Raw genomic sequence first — 11,357 nt, 5'->3', positions numbered from 1 at the left:
TCTCAAATGACTTGAGAGTTAATTAAACTAGCAAACAGAATGAAAACAACTAATATGACAGGGAATTCGTATCCTGTATGGAAAATGCATTATTTTGCATTCGTAAACCACAAACCAATGGCTCCTCAGTACATTACATTACATTACATGTCATTTAGCTGACGCTTTTATCCAAAGCGACTTACAATAAGTGCATAAAACCGTGAGTCCAAACTCAGAACAACAAGAATCAAGCAAGTACAATTTCTTCAATAAAGTTAAACTACAAAGTACTATCCGTAAGTGCCATTTAAGTGCTACTAAAGTGCTATCGGTAAGGGACATTTAAGTGCTACTACGGCATTTAAGTGCTACCTATTCAAGGTATAGTCGAAAAAGATGTGTTTTTAGTTTGCGCCGGAAGATGTAGAGACTTTCTGCTGTCCTGATGTCAATGGGGAGCTCGTTCCACCAATGAGGAGCCAGCACAGAAAACAGTCGTGATTTAGCTCGAAATGAAGGAGCTACAAGCAGATTGGCAGAAGCCGAGCGAAGTGAACGGGCTGGGGTGTACGGTTTGACCATGTCCTGGATGTAGACTGGACCCAATCTGTTCGCAGCACGGTACGCAAGTACCAATGTTTTGAAGCGGATGCGGGCGGCCACTGGTAACCAGTGAAGGTCGCGGAGGAGCGGAGTAGTGTGGGTAAATTTCGGTCGGTTGAAGACCAGTCGAGCAGCTGCATTCTGGATGAGCTGTAGAGGTCGAATGGCATTAGCAGGTAGCCCTTTGATTTAGGTTTGTTTTTGATTTATAGACAAATGGCCACTACTTTACTTGTATAAAGATTCAAACTTATATGTAAAATGTATTTAAGTATTATATATTATATGTTTGCATAACTAATCAAAATCTGTAAGGTTACCACAGCTGTGAAATAAATGTTGTGGTGTGAAATTATTATTTTCCCTCAGAGATGTAACGGAGTCGAGGTCTCAAGTATCATAAAACAGAAATACAAAAGTTTAGTAAAAATTTTGTGGTAATGTGCTCTTATTTCACTGTAAAAAAAATTGTTAATGGTTAGTGTTTTTATTCTGCCATGGCTTTCTTTATTTCCACTGAGTTAATCCTTCTCCTATTTTTCTCAAACCGACTACTTCTTTATTGATTGAACCTTGGTGGGTGTACTAATTAAAGCAGCGGTCCCCAACCTTTTTTGAGCCACGGACCGGTTTCGTGTCAGACAATATTTTCACGGACCGGCCTTCACAGTGTGGGCTATAAATATGACGTAATAAATATCACACGACCGGCATAAAGTGCATAAAAATACAACTCACCATGACGCCGAATTAGTGGGAGCCCTGAGCTTGTTTATCTGCAACGAGCCGGTGCCATCTCGGAGTGATGGGAGACAACGACACCCAAAGTGTGTTCGTTATGTCCAGTCTGCTCCGTAACTTAGTTTTCGTCGCTGTCATTGCAGAAAATCCGCTTCACAAAGAAGCTCTCCAAAGACGTTTGTTTTTTTGACTAATTTTCTCTAACTTGCTTCTAACTATAGCTCACTAGCTTTTCTCAAGAGGTTACTTATACGTAATACGTGACCTCTTGAGACGTGTGACGTATTTTGTGACCTCGTGAGCGGCTCAGATGCACAGACGGATGTATCCGGTCCTTTTTCATTCACTCTTTCTGTGCGATCTGGTACCAACCGACCCGCAGACGGGTACCGGGTCCGTTGTCCGTTGATTTAATGGCGTTAAACTAAACTTTATTATACGCCAGGATGGTGATGTGGTACCTGGTTCCCTGGGCCTGCCTGTAAGCATGTTTAGTCCACCGGGGCACGATGCCTTTTCTTCTTGTTGAGTCCAGCCGTGTCATCGAAGTTAGTTACCTGACGGGGTTTCTCCCGCAACCTGTGCTCCTCCAGGGTGGTGGTAAGAAGCTCAAAGTACTCCTCAATTAGCCCCCTCTTGGCACAGGATGTCTATATGTACTTACTAAATTTGACACGTAGATTCTTTGATATGTATAATTAATACTACTTACACTTTGATGGCAATCGCCAAAGAAAATAACAGCAAAAAGACCCTAAAGTTTCAAACCAGGCCAACACCGACTAACGCGGTACGAACTAGGCCAACGCAGTCCGAACCAGGCCAACAGAGCGGCTAACGCAATATGAACCAGGCCAACAGCGGCTAACACAGTATGAACCAAGGCAACATCGGCTAACACAGTACGAACAAGGGCAACATCGGCTAACGTGGAACAAACTAGGCCAACACAGTACGAACCAGGCCAACAACGGCTAACGTGGTCCGAAACAGGCCAACAACGGCTAATGCAATATGAACCATGCCAACAGCAGCAGTCCAAACCAGGCCAATAGCAGCTAACGCAGTCTGGACCAGGCCTCCTGTCCTGATGTGACTGTGGTTTCCAATATGTTGGTGTAGATGTTCATTTACTTTTAAGGAAAGGTTGTTTGTCAATGCCTCCTAAGAAAATATATATGACCGTTATAATTAATTTTGTGAAATAGAACTTGGTAAATTTAGGGATGCAACTCTTTTTTTTGTCACTAGAGAGCGGTCTTACACAAGACTATAGTATGCACTGCTCTCAAGGCTTGTGGGAGGGAATTTGTGACTATTTAGAAACAGAAATGAAACAGATTAGAAGTATAAAATACCATATAATAGAAATACCTAGTACCTTAAACTGCACTTGAATACATTACTTAAATGAATGTACTTACTGAGTTACCACTAAAATAAAGTAACCAGTCGCATTAAAACCCAAACAATATATATTGTTTTAGACCTACTTCACATGGGTTTGTGGCGTTCTCGGCATTTGTGCAAGAGGACAAAGGTCCGAGTCTTTAGGTCGCTGGTTTTGCCTGTCTTACTCTATGGGTGTGAGACTTGGACGCTAACCAGTGACCTGAGGCGAAGACTGAACTCCTTTGGTACCATGTCTCTCCAAAGGATCCACGGGTATCGCTGGTCGGATTTTGTACCTAATGAGCGATTACTCCGGGAGACTCGGATGAGGTATGTTACCTGCATTATACGAGAGCGCCAGCTGCGGCACTACGGGATTGTGGCACGATTCCCTGAGGCTGACCCGGCCCACAGGATTCTCTCTTTGAGAGACCCTGTTGGGTGGAGGAGACATAGGGGTCGCCCATGTGCCTCATGGCTTCGTCAGGTTGATCGTTACTTTGGTGGGATGGGGCTGGGACGAGTGTCCGCCTGGAGGATGGCCATACGGAGACCCCGGGAGTACCGTCGGAAGGTGGACGCAGCAACGCGCTGCCTTGGCGCATGCCCCCATACCTGACCTGACCTGACCTACTGCATACTATCCACTGTTATTCAGCATTTTAATTGCATCAGCTGGTTCTTAGTTTCTGTGTGTTTTTATTTTGTCTCAGGTTAGACTGCTTTGAAATACAATTTTCCAAACCAAGGTTACTGCTGTGGAGGCAGCAGCGCCCGAGGCTCTCACATCCCTGCACGAGAAGAATTATTCTGTATTCAGAAACAGCTGCAACACTGACATATAAGAGAATATCTGGTCTCAGATACGCTACGTAGCATTCAAGGTAAGGTTGCTTTTATTATCCACTTAGGACTGAATCGTAATAAAAAAGATGACCTGAAACACACGATTTTGCTTCAGACAATGAATCATTTTGCAAGTATAACAAAACACAGAATTGAAGGTAAAAGAAAGTAAAATCAACACAAAAGTAGGAATATAAAAATACAATAACATACTGTAAAATGCACAGTATATTGTAATGTGAACTTCATGCATTTTCCTCCTACATGCAAAATAAACGGTACGATAAATCAGATTTACACCTCAAAATCTGTTTTTGCCAGTAAAGGTGTGAAGAATGAACAAGCAGATGTTCAGTAAATGTTGGCCAGTCTGTCCGGCATGCAGCTGAACAAATAGCACTGAAACAGAGATAAGGGAGGGTTGGCCAGCTGCATAGCGCATCCGACTAATAAAATCTTTCCTCTTAATCAGTAATGAACTCAGTGATCCATGGCTTCGCTCCAAGTGGTAATATGTGATGATGTAAGAGAGACAAAAGAGTGAATGTGGGGACTGTAAAGAGCTCTTACTGTGAGAAAATAATTTTTAATCCCCACCCTCAAAACTTAATTGGACTTTAAATCTACTCTGTTACCTCAAAGGAATTTTAAATTTCTTTTAGTTATAAAGTGATGATACAACTGTTTTTCTTGGCAAACACATTCAATAGTATATATTTATTATATAAAAATAAACAACACAATTTCTTCTTTTAAACCCACTTTAACCTGATTGTCCATTCAACATCAGCTTAATGAGCCTCAAATTCCCCCCCGACACAGAATTAGATTATCAGAGTAACGACGCCAAGTGAAACTGGGTTGGCAGATTTTTTTATAACTTATATTAATGACACCATTTTTTTGAAGCGGTAACATCAGAACAGAGGGGCTTTTGTGAGTGTGTGCAAGTGTGTCAGACGTCTGTTTACACTGAAGAGAAAAGTCAGACAGAAAAGACGCTGCTGGCAAGTGCAGGAGTGGAGGTTATCTTTTCCTCGCTTGTGGTTTTGCTGGAGGAATGAATTTTCATTTACTTTTTTTACAATACTGGCCACTTTTGAGGCTGCTGCTCACCCTTTCAGTGTTTTGACTGGCGAGACGTCGACACGATGGACGCAGAGCTCAGGTACCCAGAGGTGAGGCATCAGTGCACTTATATTTATAGAAACCGCAACACTGCTTCTGAAGTATGGCGTTGAGTGAGTTTTGACATGCGGGCCTTCAGCATGTGGCTGAATATGTTAATCCAGAAGAAAGAGTGACACCTGTGTTTTATCGTCAAGTCCCAGGAGTGTTGGCTGCCTCCTGGGAGAGTCGAGGTTCGGAGAAACAGAAACGCATCCTCTGAGATTTAAAGTCAGCCGGTTGTGTGTGTGTTGATTGAGTGTTGACTGTGAGATTTGAACACAGCACGTAGAGGTTGCGCAGTGCACAGATCAGCCAATGGAGAAACAGGAAGTGCTCGTCTCAGCTAAAGAGACGCTTTATTTGAGGACATGTGGGCGTTCGTATTGCACGATGAAGCAAAGACGACTGTAAATGAGAGTAAAGATTGTGTTTAAAAACCATGACATGTTCATCTCGGTCTGTTTGGGCTGTAACTTATTTCATCATTTAGTAATTTTCAAACCTCCAGAACTCAATTTTAATATCATTAGAGAGAGGCAAGCAGCAAATCGTCGAAATTATAAAGCTGCAAATGTGCAATGCTTGTTTGTTTTTTTGCATTAAAATAGTTTCCAACCATAACATTTGTTTTTATTCATGGTTGGTTGGATCCTGGAGGTCTTTGTGTCTGATGAAGACATCTGCACCCAAGCTTTTAAAACCAATGTGACTCAGGAGTCTCTGCAGGCCAAGGGCTCGGCTGGTTGAAGCCCCATCGCGTCCTGCCTGCTGGTTAATGGGTCAGTTAGGAAATCCTGACCAACTTTTTTCTGGGTCAAGGTAGTGGATCTTTTCACTCTGCGTTCCATCGCCTGATTTGGTTTGTCTTTTGGTCATGGCAGCTTCTATTAGCAGTCGTGTTAGTTATTTCATTTTCATCTAGAAAGTTTACATTTGGTTTGTTTTGGAAACCTGCGTATGAATTAAAGTATGCGTGTGTATTGTATTTTCGTGGTGATGATTAATCTGTTTCACAGCTACCTGCTTTCATGTGCCAGCTGCACTACTCCCACACACAGCTTATTGTCTGCGCCTGGGCTGTTTGCATTTCGGCCTTGAGCAGATTTAAAGCATTCCCGCAGTTCAGTGTCTGAGGCCACGCCCCTTCTGCTGCAAAACACATGGAATATGAATTAAGTGCTGTTTCTTTTATTAGGATTATTTGCAGTTTGGTCCTTGAGTGTCTCGATAATGTCAAAGCTATATATATATATATATATATATATATATATATATATATATATATATATATTTTAATATGTATATTTATTTATATATATTTACATATATTGGACTTTTTATCACACTGAAAAATTTACATAATAACAGTCACAACAGAGAAATGGTTTCATGAGTTTTAAAATGTGGTACTAGAGAGAAATCTGCTCCAAACATGTAAAAGTATCACATCTAAATATTACAAGACTAACAGCGAGGGTAACCCCTTTGGAATAAAGTCAGAATATAAATCTTCGGTCTGAAGAGCTCTTAAGAAGACAATCACGTCCAACTGACTAACATCAGGATAATTAAGTGACGACGCACTGAAACACTTTCCTCAGTATTTCCAGACTTTAACCGGCTCTTATCAGGACTTCACCTCAGATCCTTCTGGGTCAATTAACCCACTTAAGAACCTTCCTTATCTAAAACACACAATTAAACCACACGTTGGGATTTCAGACTCGGAGCCCTGCAGGTTAATTACATTCACCTGGCGTCCCAGGTGTCCGTCAGACCCTGATTAGGCAGCAGAAATGGTTTGGAGATCTGAGGAAGAGGACTCTTCACTGTGAAAATGGATGGATGGACTCCACTGTTTTGCCTATAAAAACATTTAAAAGCAAAAATGTGCCCACAAAAGTGCTGACTGCTTGCTGCCTCTGCTACAGGCTGCACATCTTGGCAAAAAATAAAAGTACAAAAATTTAAAGGTTAAAAGTAAAACTGCTGTTGAAAATGAAAACATCTTCATGGGGTTGCGTTTGATTTTTTGAGGAGGCCAAGAGGCTCAAAACTACCAGATATGTTACAAGAAAAATGCACTCGCTAGTTTGTTGTCTGAAGATTTCGGCCTCTGGGACGTTAGTGAACTTCCCAAACACCAGTAGAGGTCAGAAAGAGAGATCATTTCCATGGGCTCTCTGATTTCCTTGTTAAATATTTAATGAAGAAGAGTCAGGCACGAGCTTTGAGGATCTTATCCCCGCTCCCTTTTCTAACACCCTCCTCCTCGGCCTCTCGCCATCCACCGTTATACGCTCTCTACTTCTTCCCTCTCTTGCTTTCCTCAGGATTTTGGATCTGCTGCCACTTTCCTCCAGTCTTCACTCGAGCAGAAGCATTCGCTGTTTCAGTTTCCACCGAGCTATACTCTCCCCAGTAGCCCTCCTCCACCCTTCAATATCCTTCACAATGCATGCGTTAGACTCTAGGAGGATGATATAATCCAATGAGCCTGCGTAAGTAGTGCTTTTACTTTTGGCACTTTATTTTTTTCGGTCCCTTGTGGCAGCATTTGGTCCTTAAAGTACAGTGAAACGAGAAGATGGACTAATATCCGCAGGCTGCTTTGTCTCTTGTCGTCCATCTTTTCTTTTTTATTTCCCCACCTCCTGTTAGCCTCATTATTTTTGGATAGTGGGCACTGTGTGTGTGTGTTTGTTGGCTGGAGGTTGGTGTCTTCAGGGGCTTCCTGTGTGACACCTATCAGTTTGCATCCAGTCACTTGGCAGCAGGAAAGGCCAGCTGGTTACGAATCTGCTCGATTGTCTCTCTTCGTTTTCCCCTCCGAGGAGATTTCACACGCAGCCTCGGGTACGCTTCATTCTCCGATAACGCGCTCAGCTATACGCCGGTTACGAGTCCCTGAAGTGATACTGTAGGAGTGACATCAGGGGTAAAAATACCACAACGGGCAAGACCCTGTGGGAATATTACACCAACACTTATTTACAGGAAAACTATATTTCATAACTTTAATTAAAGTAAAACAGATTGATTATACGACAGACGTGAGTTTCTGTTTAATTACTGACTAAGATGACTTTTAAATGCAGCTTTATTTAATTAGACTGTCTCTGAAAGTGTCAAGACCGAACAAAGACTAGAACCCATACGCACGACTCAAGGCAAAGTAACAAAACATTTAATTAAACTGGAACAAACAGAAAATCTACATGAACAAAGTAACAAAATATCATAACCTGGTGACTCGTGAATTTCATGGGAATGGCTGGTTCTTTTGCACAAAAAAGACGAACTGGCACAGGACAAAGGGAGACGCAGACAATATATACACAGGGTAAGGGCACAGGTGGAAACAATCGGGAGCGAGGCAGACAATCAGACCAGAGGAGAAACACACAGGGGAAGGAACAAGTTGCCTGAAACAAGAGGAGAGTTGACCTTCAAAATAAAACAGGAAATCACGAGACAACATGGACACAAGACACAAAACTTTTCCTGGACATGACACAAAGTATATTTTGATGGGTTGTTTTTGACTTATCTAAAATATCTTAGTAATTCCACCAACACTGTCTTATCTTACTAACTAATAAATGACTGTTGACTTTTCAGTATATATATATATATATATATATATATATATATATATATATATATTATATATATATATATATATAATATATATATATATAATATATATATATATATATTATATATATATATATATAATATATATATATATATATGTATATATATATATATATATATATAATATATATATATATATATATGGGCTGCACGGTGGTGTAGTGGCTAGCACTGTCGCCTCACAGCAAGAGGGCCGCGGGTTCAATTCCCGGTCGGAGCGGTCCTTCTGTGTGGAGTTTGCATGTTCTCCCCGTGGCAGCGTGGGTTCTCTCCGGGCTCTCCGGCTTCCTCCCACAGTCCAAAGACATGCTGCAGGTTAATTGATCTCTAAATTGCCCATAGGTGTGAATGTGAGAGTGAATGGTTGTATGTCCCTACATGTGCCCTCGATGGACTGGCGGCCTGTCCAGGGTGTCCCCTGCCTTCGCCCTATGTCAGCTGGGATAGGCTCCAGCGCCCCCGCGACCCTAATGAGGATAAGCGGTATTGAAAATGGATGGATGGATATATATATATATATTATCGATATATGCCATTTTATATATTATCGATAGATACTAGCAGGCAGAGACACCGGATGTTAGAATATACTAACAAAATAAAAGCACATGAAATGTCATTTGAATCGCTAAAGAGTGAATTAAAATAGGTATTCTATTAAAAAACGATATATATTGACCTTTAAAAAAACAATGGTACGGTTGTGTTACCGGAACAGCGAAACCCTGTGATTATTCTGAAAAAACCCACCCGGAAGTCGTCCGTGTCGCAATTCACTGCAGCTTGCCTCTCGCGCCGCTAAATTGATGCGCCGACAGGTTTGGGATGTTATTACCGGGAGAGCCGCTGCATTGAAGTATCGGGACCCTTCGGCACAATGACGGCGTCAAAAGATCCGACCAAGAAGAAACCGAAGGAGGCGCAGCAGGATGAGGTATTCAGAGACTACCGGAGCGAGGCTCTGCTTTCATTCATTCATCTGTGAGTGTGGACAGTCATCCTGTGAAGGACATCTAGGGGAACTTGGGGATTAGATTATTGGAATATTACATTAATTCACATTATTATTGAAATCCTATGCAAAAAAATGCATTAAAGTGCAGTAATTAAAGTGCAGTAATTAAAGTGCAGTAATTAATGCGTGTTGTGCTGATTTGTCCTTGTGTTGCACAGAAACATTGCTTTAAGGTGTAGATGTATTAATGCACAGACTATATGAGTCTTATGAACTATTGCTATCCAGACATTGTGGCGTTTTCAGGAATGTGTTCAGTTGTGAGTTGTGTCTTCAGGTCAGCTGTGGTTGATGATGTCTGTGCGAGTTCTCCTAAAGTCCTCTACACCTGTCTGGACCTTAATGCAGTTGTGCAGCTGCAGAAACCCCTTTAAAAGGGAAAATAAGATGGAATACGATTTTCATATAGTTTAAATAGTTAATGACGTTGTTGGGAAGAGCCAAAGGCATGCCATTTTATTTATATTGTTTTGTTTCTAGGGTTGGGGAAGTTTTGCTAAAATATTTGCAAGGAAATCATATTTCTCTTTCTTTCAAACGGGCGTCAACAAAGCAGTTGTGTTACATACGACATAAAAAGGGATTTAAACAAGATATGGAAGAAACACAAGTTCAAATGAAAGAATATAAATACGAGTGTAGAAATAATTTAAAATGTAATAAAGCAGGGGAATACAAGTTACAGTGCGGTAAAGAAAGTAGGTCAAAGTCTTTGTATTTTACTTTTATTTTGGTGAAACATATGTTAGTTCACATTTATTTTCACATTGTTTAGCCTTTAGCTTTCATTTATGTGTTTGTTCAGGTAAAAACCTGCCTGGGTTTCCTTATCAGAGTCTTATTTCTTCACATTGTCGATCCATTTCTGTGACTTTAATTCGTTAACTCAATACACACACACTCGTAAACACAAACACCGACACACACTCTTGATTTCCTCGACCGCTTTATTTTCAACTGAAGTGAGTCTGATCAACAGACTGTTGATGTGAACTGTGTCTGCTAAACTTGCTTTTTAGACACACGCGTGTACACACACACACACACACACACACACACACACACACACACACACACACACACACAGTCAGCAGTGGGTAGAGCCTTTGCACACCACTGAGGCATCGACTGCTCTCTGAGAATTAGTTCAACATCTTGGAGCTAATTCTCCGCATGCTGGCTCTGTGTGTGTGTGTGTGTGTGTGTGTGTGTGTGTGTGTGTGTGTGTGTGTGTGTGTGTGTGTGTGTGTGTGTGTGTGTGTGTGTGTGTGTGGTGTGTGTGTGTGTGTGTGTGCGCGCGCGCGCGCATCAGTTTCCTCCTCACCCAACAGAACATGTGATATCTATTGTCCTGGACACATTTCTGCCGTTTTATCTCGATTATAATCCTTCATTGACCCCGTATTAGTAGGAATAGTACAGTGTACTCTTTTGTGTACATGCTGTTCTTCAATAGTTTGTATATTGGAAGCCAAAATGATTCAGGCGGTTCCCAAAGAGTTTTTGTGCAGATTAAACAAAGTATGATAACATAGTGAGCTTTAATTTAAGAGCCATGCTAGCTGTTCCCCCTGTTTCCAGTCTTTGTGCTAAGCTAAGCTAACCTAACCAGCTGCTGGATGACTATGTAGTGCGCAGCATTGGGGCCTCATTCACCGACCGTTCTTCAGATTAAATTTCTTCCTCAAATCCACTTTTCACCGTTATCTGACACTTAGTCAGGTTTGTGCAAAATAATGTGTTGTTGCATATTGTGCATTTGCATAATATAGCATTTTAATTCCAATTACATTTTCCAACGGCCAAGATTAGAAAACCAGAGACATAACCACCGTTTTCTGTGTTTTATTTATCGAGTAGTTGGACCCTGTCAGAAAAAGCTCACTTGTCCACATGGAAGTTTGACGCAGGAAACAGCCGGTGCTCCTGTAAAAGAGTCAACATTAAATTG

This window comes from Cyclopterus lumpus, chromosome 2 (genome assembly GCF_009769545.1).
Source record: "Cyclopterus lumpus isolate fCycLum1 chromosome 2, fCycLum1.pri, whole genome shotgun sequence".
Taxonomy (NCBI): Eukaryota; Metazoa; Chordata; class Actinopteri; order Perciformes; family Cyclopteridae; genus Cyclopterus; species Cyclopterus lumpus.
Note: the sequence above shows the minus strand (reverse complement) of the source record.